Source organism: Lagenorhynchus albirostris, chromosome X (genome assembly GCF_949774975.1).
Source record: "Lagenorhynchus albirostris chromosome X, mLagAlb1.1, whole genome shotgun sequence".
NCBI classification, from domain to species: Eukaryota; Metazoa; Chordata; class Mammalia; order Artiodactyla; family Delphinidae; genus Lagenorhynchus; species Lagenorhynchus albirostris.
In genome coordinates this window covers 42,240,445-42,256,419 of record NC_083116.1, presented here as the reverse complement: position 1 = coordinate 42,256,419, position 15,975 = coordinate 42,240,445, and the positions used below count along the sequence as shown (strand labels likewise).

Here is a 15,975-nt window from a genome sequence, read left to right as displayed (position 1 = left end):
AGAATATAGATATCTTTATGAAGGAAGCAAATCTCTCTCTGGTATGCCTTGAGTTCAAAGTTTTAAAGACAGAAGGATCTCTAGCTTCTTGGGAGACTCAGAAGCTCCTAAGAGCTGCCCAACATCGTGCCTCTGAGCAGACCCTAACCCAGTTCCCCACGCTGGGAAGACAGGCTTGCCTTTGACTCACCTGGTGAGCTCAGTGAGAGATGGCACCAGGGCAGCAAGCCGTAGTGTTTGCCTAACTGCTGCTCCTGGACTGCTCTGTATGTTAATACGTTTATAGGAAAATTCTAGACCTGTCTCCCATTCAACAGTGCAGGGGTCCTCAGATCATGCGTCATCCAGCCACGTCACACCACAGTTTCAACCATGTGCTGCCTCCCTGTGAGACAAAAACCTAAAAAGTACTACCATTTCATTGAAATACAATTGTCCCTTCTTCCATTCACTAATAACTAAATATATATTGGGCTTAAAATTTATACTATTCCATTTGAGGTGTCTCATTAGCTCTGTAGTAGAAATAAGATAAGAAGGAAAATTAATATATGGGCAAATTTAAGAGTTACAAATGAGCTGAGATGGCTCCTTCACATTAGCTGTTAACTTGCTCAAGTCTCAAGGCACTAAAGATTAAATAATCCCTCCTTGGACCCCTCTTCCCCATTCAGCCACAAGCCTCTCTTTCTCATTGTCTCAGTCTCTCTATTTCCTTCTCTCTCTCTCTCTCTCATGATGAGATCTCATTTTCTGTAGATAAATATAGAAATATATAAACGTGCTTAATAAATATGTAAACACCTACATAAGCAAACTTACAGGAAGATATGATGAAGGTGAAAACATTCAACGGTTACCTCTGGGAGGTATGTTTTGGGGTAATGATTTTTTCCCCTCCACATGTACTGTGACATATACAGTGGAATGAACCTCATGCACACTCCTGAACACCCAACTGTCTGTTAATACAGAAGCAGCATCCATGAAATTAATAAAAATAATACAAGGCTGCTCAAAATAACTAGGTAGCTTTATATGTACCACAGATGAAATGTTCAGATTAAAAATGACTGAAATAAACAAGGAAAACAAATTACCTTCAAGTTCCCATTAATCACTCCTCTACTCCTCCCAGCTCCCTCCTATCCCCATGCAACCCCAGCACTCATTTCTGAGACCACTAGAGGTTCATCTCAGATGGGGTGGAGGATGCCTGCATGATGTCCTGCTGCTGCTGGGAGAGGGGTGCATGGAGCTGGAGGTGGGTGTAGGCAGTGGGATGGAGAACACACTCTGGGTCTCACTGGGGTCGGCATCCCTCACAAACAGCTCGTCATTCACGATGCACAGACTGAAGGAAAAATGGGCCCTCAGACAACTGGTGGATGGACACCCACACCCCCAATACTGACTCAGCTCCCACTGGCACTCAGCAACCAGATTCCTTCCACGTCCCTCCTGTCTCTGTCTCCCAGGTTCCTTGACTGGTACCTCTGCCCCTCCCCACAGAGCCCACCTTTGGAGAGACTGTCTACCACCTTCACTCGATTTATAGGTTTATCCCCAACCCACGGGCAATTTCGCATTTACCCTTTACCACAGCCCAAGGGCTGGACGCTCTGATGCCCATTCTCGGAAGAAGACACTGAGTCACACAGAGGTCATGTGACTTGACCAAGATAACACAGCGAGTGAGTGTTGTTTCAAGGAGAGAACCCATAGGCCGATTCCAGAGCCCACGCTCTTCCTAACCACTAGGCTACACTGCTCCTGGGATCTCCCTGCTGGCTTTCCACAATGCCGAGTAAACCTAAGGTCTTTGCCACCACATTCCCACGCCCCTGAGCCCAGGTGGGGATGGGCATTCCCACCCACAACAGGGCTCTCACCTGGCGTAGCGGGCAGGGGTAGCGATGAAGGTCCGGGTGAAGGCACGCACACAGCCCTGAGAACTTCCTTCCACTTCAACAGCAAACAAACAACAGTACCCCTTAGAGCCACACGTGCTGTACACGCTCACATGGCGGTCCCCAGTCAGGGTGTGACTGGACACTCATGCTGAGAGGGCAATTGTTCACGGGGGCCAGGGTGTCGGGAATGGGGAGGGCAACTATAGGAGCAGTCTGCACCCAGTGACAGGACCCCTGACGACCACCACACAAGTTCACGGGGTGCATTTTTCACAGCCGCCCAAGAGGTGGATACTACTACCCTGTTTTGCAAATGAGGAAACCGAGAGGTTCAGTAATGGCCCAAGTTCTCAGAGTAAGGATCTGGGATGAGAGCCACCAAAATCCACAGCCTGTGTCCCCAACGCCCAGGGTGTGCAGGGCAGACAGGCATGGACACAGCTCAGACCTGGGTTGTCTGTGGGAAGCCTGAGGGCAGGAGAACACAGTGGGGAAGGGGAGGGGAGAGGAGGGGAGGGGAGGTGGGGGAGGGCAAGTGGGGAGGGGAGGGGTGGAATGCAGGGAAGGGAAGGGAAGGGAAGGGAAAGGAAGGGAAGGGGTCAGGGAAGCTAGGTGGTTCTGGGAGTGAGCCTGGCCAGGGGGAGGCAGCAGTGGGGCATCTGCGCTGGGGGTCTACACACACTCACCTGCCTTGAACACCCCACTGACGGAGAAGCAGAGCATCGTTTCCTGAAAGGGAAGAGCCCAGGCGTCCAGTCACCACCTCCACCTCCCACCCACCTGCGGCTTCCTGGGCCCACCCGGGGGAGGAAGCAGGCGCTCACCGTCTGGAACCACGTGTCCACCACGAAGGAGCTGAAGGCATGCTGAGTCTTGGGCAACACACAGAGAGTGTGCACAATGACACGTTTTGTGTGCTTCAGCAGCTGGACCTGCAGGTCTGTGAGGGGAGGGGAAGCGAGCGAAGGTCAGGGGCTGCCATGCCCTGGGCCCTATGATTGACCCCTTCACCGCCCTTTCCCACCCGGTCTTCCCATCACACACTCACAGGGGTCCTTGAGCTTCTTCATATTCCTGCTGTCCTTGAAATACTTGCACAAGCTGCTTCTAGGAGACAAAGAGCAACAGTGGGTGGTGGGTGTTTGCAGGAGCTGGCCTGTGTCTGCTGGGGGGCCACATGGCCCGGGAGCAGAGGCTGTACTGTCATACTCACGGGGCTGGGTCCTCGGGGTGGAAGGGAATCATCAGGGAGAAGCAGGCCTCCTCGTGATAAGCACCCGCGAGAACCTGTCTGTCTCCATAGTCATGGATCAAGTAGTACCTAAGGAGGAGCAATGAAGACAGTCTATCTCTGTGGTCTGGACCTCAAATGAGACTTGAAAACTCCCCTGAGCAGACCTGTGCTCAGGTGGCCTCACCTGTCCTAGCCCTCCCTCCCTTGCTCAGCTTCCCTGAGGTACTTACTGCTTCAGGAATTGCAGGACTAGGCTCTTCAGCTCATCAGATCCAAAGTAGCTTCCCTGGAATCAAATGGCACTTGAGACTATGCAGTAGATAAAGCCTCCCTGCAACACCCCAAATGTTGTTTGATCCTTTTCCTCACCTTGCAGGGCTTTACTATGTAGGGAGTGTCAACGTCAATGGTCACTGGTGACGGTAACTCCTGGCCATCCTGGAGAAGGGAAGAGGAAGTCAGGAGTGGAGACCAGGGGAGTGGCCCTGGATGATCCGGGAAAAGGATGGGCCCAGGAGGGTGAGGGTCAGAGGTCAGGTGTGAAAGGGCCCTGGAAATTCCATGGGAAAGCTTACAGTGGATGTCTTCATCATGAGGTCCTGGAAGTCTCTAGTGTTATATTCAACTTGTGTGTGTGCGTGTGTGTATTTATGGGCATTTTTCCAGCAAGTATATCCACGTCATTTTCAGGAGTCCATGTCCCCCAAAATGGTTAAGGTTCTGATGCTAATATGTGATCTAGGCAAGACCCAAAGGGCTTGAGGGCAGGTGCAGAGGCCACCGACATTCGTAAGAGACAATGATTTACGTAGGCACTTACCAGGCGTAACAACTTCGGGAAACATTCTCTGATGGCCCTGTCCAAAACCAAAAATAGAGACGAGGTGGTTGATAGTTCAAGGTTGCAATGCTTCCTTTGAGTTAAAACAGTAATACCATAAACAGAGATCAGTGTGTTCTGGCCAATCCAGCAGCACCCTTTGCCCACCTCTGCTCCTGATTTTAAGGGTTTTCAGTCCACTTGCCTGTTGAGCACTGAGCATCTGTCATCTTACTGTCTGAAAGGCACTGTCTCCTCATCTCTCTCAGTACCTTCACTTTAATATTCCTTCCCTGCCTCCCTTCCTCTCCTTCGCCTAGGTAGCTCCCACCCAGACTACTCGGACTCCCTTCTCCAGTGCCACAGGGACCAGCATTTCAAACCCGTGCTGCAGGGCTTCCTTCTCCTCCCTCCCTTCCTCCAGGGCCCCACTGAAGGCTGTGGGGAGAAGAGCGGATGGAGTGGGAGCCCGGGGCTCTGCTACCTCACTGGGGGTCCAGCACTCTGGCAAGACCCCGACACCCCCCAGGGATGGCCCAGGATGCTGGGCCAGCAAGGTGAGTGAGGTGGGGCTCAGGGAGGGAGATGGAGGGGATGAAGACAGAAAGGGAGTGAAGGTAGGAAGGGAGAGATGAGAGAGACATAGGGGCACAGAGACAGGGGAGAGAGAGACAACAAAGGGAAGGGAAAGAAGCTCTCCCGTGGTCGGGGTCCGGGAAGAAGAGAGAAGAAAGGGGAAACGGCACACTTGTTGCGGCTCTTCACCTGCCCCAGAATCGCCCAGACACACCAGGTAGGAAGGGAAAATATGCACATGTTGGGCTGGGGGCCCACTGGATGCTGGCTGAAACTTTGTCACCTGTGTGAACTCAGCCAGACTTGGGCATGGGAAACCGAGCAGCCATGGGGGCAGATCTTCCCCAGAAGGAGGAAAGGGTCAGGTCCCAGCTCAGTATGGGGCTGAGGATCCGTGGCCCCCTCTGATGATCACCGTCTTCTCTCCCGATGACCCCTGCACCTCTCTGAGTTGGTTCTTTATCTGAGGAATCATACCTGTCTCAGGCTGCCCAGGGCTCCTGTGAAGGACCAGGCGGGATGATGTGACGTGTGCAGGGAGGGATGGGAAGTGCCCCTCAGAGGCCTGTCCTTCGGTCTCCTCTACCACCTCTGCCCTCTGCCTTCCACTCCTGCCTCAGGAAGCCCTCTGATCACTGGCGGGGGCCCACGTCTGGCCCCTGACTCAGGGAGCCCTGCTTTTTCCCAAGGAGGGTCCAGCTCCTGGCACTGGGCCAGCAGAATGGATGTCATGACAGCAGCCACCCATGGCCTCAGCCCTCAGCATGGCGCAGGAAAGCCCCCATGTCAACCTGGGAGAGGAGGGGGGATCCCTTTGGAGGAAGGGGAAGAGGGCCCCTCTCAGAACGGGGGAGGCAAACCCCATCTCAGCACGAAGAAGGCAGGCTTCTCTCAGCAAGAGGCCCTGGACTGGAGGACCCTTCTCAGTCCAGGGCGCCAGCATCTGGATCAAGGCTGGTCGTTCCTGGTCCTGGTGAGGAGGAGAAGCCCTGCTTCCTGGGGCACACTCTTGGGAGGCCTTGCTGGAATATAGCTGGGTGCAGAGAGCTGGAAACAGACCCCAGAGCGCCTGCAGAGGTGAGCAGGTCAGGGGAAGGAAACTCCTCACCAGTGATAGGCACAGAGAAAGCAGAAGGTGGGGCCTGTGATCCTCCCAGAAGACCAGGGCTGCCACCTTTGGCAAAGGGGCACTGTCACAGATAGTCTAGGCTCCCATGGGTGAAGGTCACCAAGAAGGGTGACAGGGTGTTCACACTGACCTTACATAGGTGGACTGGTCTGGGAAGGTGTCACACAATGGGTTCCCTTGCAGCCACAGCTCTTCAAGCTTCAGCCCTTGCATCTTGCTCAACTCCCACACAGACGTCAGCTGAGAAATATGGCGCAGAAGTGGGAAAAGGAATCCCAGGGAAAGAGGGACATCTGGATCCCTGCACCCCCAGACCCCTCCCTCCCACACAGGTACCTTCACCTGCCTCCTGTCATCACTCTGATGGCCAATAACATGCCCCCCCCACTCTCAACCCAACTTTGACCTGGCTCCCTCTTCTCACCTCATTTTTGGAGAGGTTCAGGATCTTGACCGTGGGGGCCATCTGTATAATGTCAGACAGGCCATCCAGCTGGTACAGTTTGTTGCTGCTCAAGTTCAAGGACAACAGCTTTGGGGCAAGAAGAGGTAGAGTGAAGGTTACTATCTAGGACCTTGGAGACAAATCTGCCCTCCACCCCATCTCTTCCACCCCCTACCCTAATACCAGCACTGGGCCTACAGCCTCACCTCAGGGAAATACTTTTCGATGACCTGCAGGGTGGCAGCCATGCAGCTTCTTCGATTCAGAAATATATCAATATCACAGCCCACCAAGTCTTCAGGAAGGAGAGGGGAGGGAATAGGATGGCTGAGTGGGGTGTGGGGCCAGCACCAGCCCCTCCCCACGTTACCATCCCTAAGTCTCCCTCCAGGAAGACCCCTCTGCCCTCACCCGCCCTAGAATTACTGCTGTCAGCCGTACCTGGGTCAAGGCGGAGCCTCTGGAGGTCGAGAGCTTGCTGGGAGACATCAAATCGTTTGCTCAAGGTCAGCTGCGGAGAGAGAGATGGAGAGAGCCGCTCTGAGGCTGTGGTGGTGGCAGGGAAATCGGGGGCGAGCGGGACGGGGGTCTGGAGGAAGGAGAGGTGGGTCTGAGCGCTGGTACACTACTCGCCGTGAGTCTCCATTACCTTTAGCTGCTCCATTTCTTCTGGCTTCAACTTATCCCGCACAGAGTAGGGAACAGCGGAGGGGCTGACAAAGACAGGTATCTGCAGGAAGAAGAGGTGGGGTAAGCACCAGGAACTCTAGTTCCAAAGAAGACAACCAGCCCCTGGCCTGTACTCCTTCCTCAGGACGAGGTACACGTAACGCCCTCGACACACACCTTTCGGCTCTCCTCGTCACGAATCTTGTAGCTGACATCCATCAGTGCAGAGGCAGTGCTAGCTTCCTGGACAAAGAACCGAGCCCCATTTTGCATAAAGTGGAACTATAGGGATTGAATGCAACAGCAATAGTTTCAGAAGCCAACAGACCCTGCTGAACCAGGTCTCTCTCTCTCCCCCTTCCCTGTGCCCACGCGTCTGGCTTCGGCATCCTCTCTTACGTCCACTGGAGTGAAGGGGACACTGCAATGGCTCTGGATTGACTTCATTAGCCATGTCTTGTCATACTTTATCCCATAAGGAATCTAAGGATGAAAAGAAGCAATGGGAGAGAGGACAGACAACAGGGAATTTAGGCTGCAGGAAGAACCTTTTCCTGTTCTTTCCCGGCCTTCTACTGAGCTTGAAAGGGCTTGTAAAGAAGGGTCCACTGGCATGATTTCTTATGGGTGTGCGTAATATGGATTTCCTAAATACTCTTTCTCTCCAGTCAAACTCTCTTCCACATAATCAAGGTGTCAGAGATGATCTTCCTTTTATCAATTTCCAGGAGATCCTACCCAGCGCACACACTGCTTGCCCCTCAGACAAGGTCTCCAGAGGCTCGACCCTCTGTCTCCCACACTCAGCTTGCCAAGCTGAGACCTCCAATGTGGAGTCGCTCCATATCCTTGGCAGTAGTTTCCATCTTTGCTTTGAGACAGGCTCCTCCGTTCTCCTCACGGTCAGCCTGCTCCCTGTACATTGCTTCTCTGAACCTGCCCTTAGATGAACAAGACTGTTAACTCCTGGTAATAAAAAGGACAGATTACAAACTGTCCCCAGTGAAAGAAACCAGCATCTCTACATGAGACCAACACAGCTCCCCCTGGCTTTTCTCTCCTGCACATTCCGTACATTTTACAGGATACTCACTGTGACCCTGAACCAGCTCCCTGGAGTTCCATCTTGTGTGTTCTTCCCCATTTCCCTCTCCAGAGGTTTTCTGTTTCTCCACACAGTAGTATGCATGTGGCCTTCACTTTGCCATCTCACTCCTCTCTTGTTGCCTCGGATGGTACAAGGAGAGCTGCAGGGGGGATGTGGAGAGAAGGACGGTGAGTGGCCATAAGTGCTAAGAAAGTCTTCTGTACACCCTCGCCTCTTTGACACCAGCTCTACAATTAGGATTGCTCAACCATTATTTCACTTCTAGCATGCTTCAGTTTTGCAGTGAGAGAAGAAAAACAAGTCCACGGAGAGTGAGAGAGGTGCATAGTCCCAGGGGCTGCTGTGTACAAACCCAGCTGCCTGGCCACTTACTGTCTTACTTGGGGGTCCTCCTGGACATCCCTCTTCACCACGTTTCCATCATCCTCCTGGAGGTTTGAAGGCTGAGGCTCACACCCATCGCGTTCATAATGAGGGCTCCTCTCGCCAGAATTACCTGGGAAAGAACTCCAACCTTTCTTTCTTCCTTGAGGTGGTCTACCACCATCACTGTACTCTGAAAAGAGGAACAAAAATACAAGTTTGCAGACACATCTGTGGTCCACTTACCACGTACCATGTCTTAGGCTAACAGCATGGTAGGGCAGGCCACGTGCCAACGTGGCCTAAGGGACCAGTCCCACAAGCCTCAGAAAGGGCACTCTTCTGCCTGTGCAGAGAGGACAGCCTTATCCGACAGATGGCACTATCAGGGGAAGAATCGAGGAGGAGCAGGATGAGGAAGAGGACGACAAGGAGGACAAAGAGGGAGGAGGGAGGAGAGGACAACTGCGCTGAAACTTTTAAAACAGTGGAGCAGGACTGATAAAGAACAGAGGTGTATGCGTCCATGGGTTAGACTGGACACCAGTCATATAGATACCAGGAAGGCACCCGAATCTTGCTTTCTCTCAGGACTTTCCAGCAACCACACCAATACCTCTCTCGTGCTTCCCAAATCCAATGAGCCACCATACCGATTCCACTAACAACCAGCAAGCTAGCTGGACTTCCTTTGCCAGTGCACTTGGAGCTTTAATGTCAGGTGGCACTGAGGTAACAGCCTCCTGAACTGTCTCCCTCCTTCCAGCCTTGCCCTGAACAATACTCTGTTTGAAAGATCCAGAGTGACCTCTCTATTGGGCCAGCCTGAAATGCCTTTCAGCTCAGCAGGCAACTCTTCCTAACTTCAGCCCTTCTATAACAAGGGTGTGAATGATAACCTGGAATGATGTGTCAGCCACCATTTCCCAGTGTTTAGGGATTCTTCTTTTTGCTTTCTATTACTGGTTTTTAATTTGATTCCATCGTGGTCAGGAAACACACTCTGCGGGATTTCAATTCTTCTTTTTTTTTTTAAATAATTTTATTTCTTTATTTATGGCTGCGTTGGGTCTTCGTTGCTGCACACGGGCTTTCTCTACTTGCAGCGAGCGGTGTTACTCTTCGTTGTGGCGCACGGGCTTCCCGTTGCGGCGGCTTCTCTTGTTGCGGAGCTTGGGCTCTAGGTGCGCGGACTTCAGTAGTTGTGGCACGTGGGCTCAGTAGTTGTGGCACACGGGCTCTAGAGCGCAGAATCAATAGTTGAGGCGCATGGGCTTAGCTGCTCCGCGGCATGTGGGATCTTCCTGACCAGGGCTTGAACCTGTGTTCCCTTCACTGGCAGGCGGATTCTTAACCACTGCACCACCAGGGAAGTCCCTCAATTCCTTCTGAATTTATTGAGGTTTGTCTGATGGTCGAGGAGATCGTCTAACTTGGTGAATGTTACAGAGACCCTCGGGGGAAAAAACTGTACTCTGCTGTTGTTGGGCAGACTGTTCTATTTATGTCATGCAGATCTCATTAGTTTACTGTGTTATTCAGGTCTCCTATATCCTTGCTGATTTTCTCTCTAGTAATTCTGTCACTTGCTAAGGGGGAGGTGGGTGTGGAAGGACCCCACTATAAATACAGATCTGGCTCTTTCTCCTTTCAGCTCCACCAGTTTTTCCTTCGTGTACTTTGAGGCTCTGTTGTTTGGTGTGTACACATTTAGGAACTTTATGTCTCCCTGGTGTCCTGATCCTTTCATCATTCTGTAAGGCCTCTCTTTGGCTCTTGTTCATTTTCTTTACTCTGACATCTACTGTACTGGATACTGAAGCTACAGCCACGCTTAGAAAGTGTCCTGGGTATACCTCACCTTGTATTCACTCCTAGCAGTTGTGTTGCTGTTCACCCCTCCACCCAGAAGTTCTCCCCTCCAGCATATCTAATTCACCATGGGAAAAGATTTGCAAGTTTTTCCGCACCTCCAGAAATAAGATCGTGTCAATTCTCTCTCCCATGGGTGGATTCACTAAGGGTATTTTATTTTTAACGCATTCCACTGAAACAGTGAACCAGCAGATAATCATACTAGTGGCTTGTGGGGAGGGAGGATTATGGTAATTACACTGTTACAAACCAGCTTCCTTTGGGTTGTAATACTTAAAGTCCACTAGGTTTGTGTGCTGTGCCTTTTGTACATTAACTATTCCATGTTGTCTCAGGGCACGCTTATGAGTAAAGATCCGCCCACTGCTGATCACTCCACGATGGACTGATTACGACCAGGCCTCAGATGAACTCCTCTGGGGAGCCCTTGCTTTCCCTGTGTGGCCCGCTGTCAGGGCAATCCTGCTACTCACAACCTTGGGACTTTCCCTGTGTGGCACTGGAAGTGAAAGGAAACACAGATAGGGCATTTGACCCACAAATGCCACTTGCTCAGTCCCCAAACCTCGGAGGGGGCCTGGCGTGCTCTCTTTCTCCCACACTCCACATCCAACTGGTCAGGAGATTCTCTCGGCCCCTCTCTCAAAGTATGTCCAGAAGCCAGCCACTTCTCACCACCTTCATTACCACCACCCTGGCCAAGATACCAACAGCTACCTCCTGGACTGTACTGCTGTCCAGCTGGCCCCTCTGCTTTCATCCTGGCTCCCTTACCTGTCTCTTTTCAACCCAGCAGCAGAGAGCAAATCAAATCATTTCACTCCTCTGCTCAACACCACATAACGATGGTTTGAAGCCCACCAACATGTTCAAAAGCCAGGAGTTCATAATGACACTCATCAACAATAACAACAAGAAAGAGGAACCTTACTGGTGACCTTTGGAGAATGCCGGGCAACCAACTCACTTTCAGGAAAATCCAGCAATGAAAGGGAAAAATTCACATTTTAAAGGGAGCAGCAAGGGCATGTGGTCTACGTACGGTGTATAGAAAGAGTCAGAGTCATTTGCAAGAACCCACTTTCCTTCCGAAGTAACGTTGCCGAGGGGAAAGCGTAAAAGGGAGCTATATAACAGCTACGCAGTCCCCCGGCTGACCAACTACGTCGGGTGCCTGAACAGGGCTAGAGACCTCCCTCATCAAGGTGATTCAGACACAAGCAATCTCAGACATCGACTTGTCAAGTATTTGATAGAATAATCCAGTGAAGCTCTGTCACTTACTGCGTATGTGATTTTCGGCGAGTATTTTACCTCTCTGAGCCTCACTTCCATCATGCGGTAGTGCTGTTTGCCATGTGTTTCCATTTGTCCCTGTTCCGGCGACCTGGAAGAGCTGTACTTCTTGACCTCCTTTGTTTGGGCAGGGCTGTGTATGTGACTGGTTCTGGCTAATGGGTTGTGAGTGACATGTGCTATTTCTGGGCCAGAACATATGCTTGTTGGATTGAGACCTTGCAGGGTCCTCTTCCCCTCAGGCACAGAGACTGACAACTTTCTAGATGATGGCTGCTCTGTCAGTTTGGGTCTCCAAGTCATTCCAGTAAGAATGGCTCAGACCCCCAAAGTCCACCATCCTGTGAGGGGCATGCACCTGCCATGGACATGTAGTCGAAGTGAGGAATAAGCCCCTGAGATACGGGGACTGTCTATTACCACAGCATAATCTAGCCTATCTTGATTCTTGTATCTTATCTGTAAATTAAAATAACATCCTCTCAGGATTTTTCTGAGGATTACATGAGAAAACTGGTATGACAAGGTTGCCACAGTGCTTGACATAAAACAGGAACTCAAAAAATGGCAGCTATAATGATTAAATAATAGTAACAAACTAGTTTTGAAAAGTGTGGAAAATTGGTATAAAATGAGAGCTATTTCATCCACTCATCCTTATGGGTAAGTTGTATCATCTTTTCAAGAGTGGGGCATTTTATTTTATTTTTAAGACTTCCTAATGACTAGCACTTATGCACTTATTTCTTGCCGTCATGATATCAGAAACATAAATTGAGGTTATATGTAAAGAATGAAAAAGTGGAAAGATTAGGCAAAAGAGAGAATGACTAATGACATAAGATAAAATGAGTTAGCAATAAGTAGTTTTTAATGAGAAGAACAGATTTTAATTATTAGTAAGCATACATTCTTCTTAGTAAACAAAGGTACAAGGTATTAATGCGGCAGAAGAGATTTACTTTGAACAGGCTTTCCCAAAATGTTTCCTGAGGAACACTAGTACTTCCAGTGGTCTGTGGAAAAATGTTCCTTTCCCATATAGCTTGAGGAAACTACCTGCTACAGACTGAATGTTTATGTACCAACCTAGTCTCCAAGGTGACAGTATTTGCAGGTAAAGTCTTTGGTAGGTGATTAGGTCATGAGGGAGGTGCCGTCATGAATGGGTTTAGTGCCTTTACAAAAGAGGACCCAGAGAGCTCACTTGCCCTTTCTGCCATGTGAGGATACAGCATGAAGACAGCCCTTTATGAACCAGGAAGCAGGCTCTCACCAGACACTGAACCTACTGGTGCCTTGATTTTGGACTTCACAGACTCCAGAACCGTGAAGAATAAATTTTTGTAATTTGTAATCCACCCGGTCCATGGTGTTCTACTACAGCAGCCTGAACAAGCTAAGACACTACCCTATTCTTTGAGATTCAAGTGGCATATTATCTTAAAAATATGACAATATAGAAATCCTTTGTACCTTCATTTTTGTATGTCCCATATTTCTTCAATGGATAAAAACATTTTTGTTGTTGCTGTCTCTCAGACATAGTGTCTTGTAGAGCAAACCTGAAAGTGCTGAAATGAGAGGAAAGAAATGGCTATTATATAATACAAAATATATATATCATCCCCTTAACCATCTCTCAAACAATATTTAAATCCCTCACAAATGTAAACACCATCTTTTACTTGCTGCATTTTACTCATTAAGTACCATCTATGTGATTTTTATGAAATGTATCATATATAATTTTACTTAATATGGTTTTCTTAAATAAATTCACTGTTTTTTCCCACACGAAGGAAAGGGGAGAGCTTTTAAGGAATGTAACAAGGAATGGTTAGAAAATAAGGAGGAAAATCAGAAGCCAATAGTGTCTGTCTGGACTAATTTAAGCCGTTTAGAGAGTCCAAGCAGGAAAAGATTATGGCATCCCAACCCCCACACACTTCAAAAAGCTACTGATCCGCAAAGCAAATACAGAAAACAAATTCTGAACCTTAAGGTGCTGGCTACTTTCACACTTTTACTGAAAAAATATCAAATTAAACAAAGTCTTTCTCCTTGCCTCTCTCTACAGAACAAATTAAGAGACAGAAATTCAGATCAGATTTGAAATCATCGATACGAACTGGCATCTAGGAGTTCTCTGGTGTCCCTAATAACAAACGTGGTCTGAGGAGCGCAGAGGACGCCATCACATGGCAGGCAGTGAATACGAATATGGAAGAGAGATAAGAGTAGGGCTTTAATGTGGGGGTTGGGAAGGAAGGGGGAAGGGAGGGGTCCACCCAGTTTCCCGAGCCTAGCTGCCGAGAGCAGCCCATGAATGCCTGCCGCCCGCTGTCCCGCCAATTCTGAGTAAACCTCTAGTACCGGCGGGCGCCCCTCCTACCCGACTACCGCCTACCGTCTACCGCCTACTGTGGCAGAATATGAAAGCCGGTGGAAAGGTTGGCATTGGAGCCAGAGCCTCATCAAAGTTCCCCCTCAGCCAGGACAAGTACCTTAATTCTAAAGGTCTTCTTCACCTCTCGGTCTGACTCCTCAGAAGGCTAAGCCGAGCTACCGACCATTCGGCAGGCTCTCCACACGCTGAAAGGGCGCCCCCTCGGTCGCGACCTTATGGCGTCACGTGACTGCGTGACCTACGTAACGTAACGTAACGCAACGCGCCGCTGTGGGGCCCTACCTGACTTCCAGGGGCTTGGCTGGCGGAGGCCACAGAGTAGAAGGATGCAGGTGACCTCAGGGTTCAGGAGCCCTCAATCGTGAACTGTGACCGAGAGAACTGAGCCTCAGGAGACCACAGCATGTCCCATGACCGTAAAATATACACAACCAACAGCCGAAGGGTAGGTGTGGTGTTCACATGACGGCAGGCGCTTTGCCTGCCATGTGATGGTAGCGGCCACATCCATGTTGACTCAGGGATCTGAAGATTCTGGTAGCCAGCAATCTTCACGAGATAGAGATGGCTGAGCCTGATGTGTGACCAAGGGGGATATGTGACCGACCATAGCATCCATACGACTCTCAGAAGCAGGTCACCTGTGTGACTTGGAGGGCTGAGGCTTCCACATGCCACTAGCTAGTGAGGGCCACATGACAGGATGAACCCACATGATGGGCAGGGTTTAGGAGTCTGCCATGCTCTAGCGACTTGAAAAGCTGGATCTACCACATGATCATAGTGGCAATAGGTCCAGAGAGACTACACGAGCTCAGGGTTTAAGGGCTCATGGTGCTGACATGGCCAGTAGGTCTGGGCCTGCCACATAACTGTCAGGGCCTGCCACTTGATGGCCGCATCCGCGTGACCATAGCCTTAGGAGCCCACGGTGCTCAAAAGCTGGGTCAGCCTCCTGAGTGTAGGATAGTGACAGCAGGGTTCTCCCGGCTGCATGTTTCAGGAGGCCGTTCTCTTCACGAGACCTGGAGACCTGAGATTGCCCACATTCCTGGGCTTCCCGTTGATGGTGGTGCCTCCCGATGATCTTCCTCAGAACACAGGCTGGCTTCACCTGCCCCAACCCCCTTTTAATGTGCTAATGTGCTTCTTTCGTGTGCTAATTCTGTTTCCCTATAACACGTGAAATTTAACACATAAATTAACACATAGCAATGGACTAGGTCCTCCCTAAATCCATAACCATTGCCATATTTTAGGGACCACTTCAAAAACCTAAGCGGTGGGTACAGGTAAGCTTTGTTGCCGTAATTTCATGCAAGTCTAAGAGAAATTAAAGCAAACTCAATAAGTGAATTTTAGCTGTTAATTTGAAAAAAATGTATATAATGATTACTATGTGTCAGGCACTTTAAAACGTCAAACCCTTTAATGCTGGCAATTCTATAAACGAGGTACTATGATTATTATTCCAGTTTTCAAAGATGAGAAAGTGGAAGCACAGATGTCTTAAGTCACTTGCCTAAGAGGTAACTGAACCTATAGGTGCCAAACCAGGGTTTACTCCCAGGCACCCTGGCTCCAGACTTTGTGTTTTGATCACCCACAAGAGTCTCCAAAGAAAATTAAGAATAATTCAGCCTTCCTTATTCAGACTAACTGGAAAGCCATCCGCAGTTACTGAAAAGTTGAGATCATAGAGGACCTCTTTAAAGTGCCATTTAAATAATTTCCAGTACTATCAGTAATTAGAATGAATCCAAGCTGAAGCCAGGTAAGGCCCTCGGATTCATTTTAAGGTATAAATATAAACTTATCCTTAATAAGTGAAGTATTTATGTATATAAAAGTCAGTATAAAATGCTAGACGTTAGTTGAAAACGTTTCCTTCTTTTATTTTTAAACACTCTAAAGAGAAATATTGCAGACTTTATGGCTCTTTTTCTCTAAAGAGAAAAAGTGCAGACTTTATGGCTCTTTACGGAATTCCAAAAGTTAAAAGTGAGCAGAATCTGAATTAGATATTACTGCATTTATATTTTGTTTGCATCTTCCTAGAAAGGACAGAGAAAGGGAAAGGAGAATATACAATATAGTTTTGGTGTTTTTTTTTCTTATTGCAGCTTTACAAACACCT

The 15,975-nt window shown here is 49.4% G+C and overlaps 1 protein-coding gene, 1 long non-coding RNA gene and 1 pseudogene across 2 annotated transcripts in view; all 3 read right to left on the bottom strand.

Moving 5' to 3' along the window:
• LOC132512911 (nuclear RNA export factor 3-like) overlaps positions 1-15,975 on the bottom strand; it is a 482,492-nt gene that overhangs the window by 265,995 nt on the left and 200,522 nt on the right. The window lies entirely within an intron of this gene.
• On the bottom strand, positions 1,169-7,990 carry LOC132512912 (nuclear RNA export factor 2-like; annotated as a pseudogene).
• LOC132512915 (uncharacterized) overlaps positions 8,326-15,975 on the bottom strand; it is a 42,512-nt gene continuing 34,862 nt past the window's right edge. The window contains exon 3 of the long non-coding RNA XR_009538397.1: positions 8,326-8,450. This is a non-coding gene — a long non-coding RNA (uncharacterized LOC132512915). The remainder of the gene's footprint in view (positions 8,451-15,975) is intronic.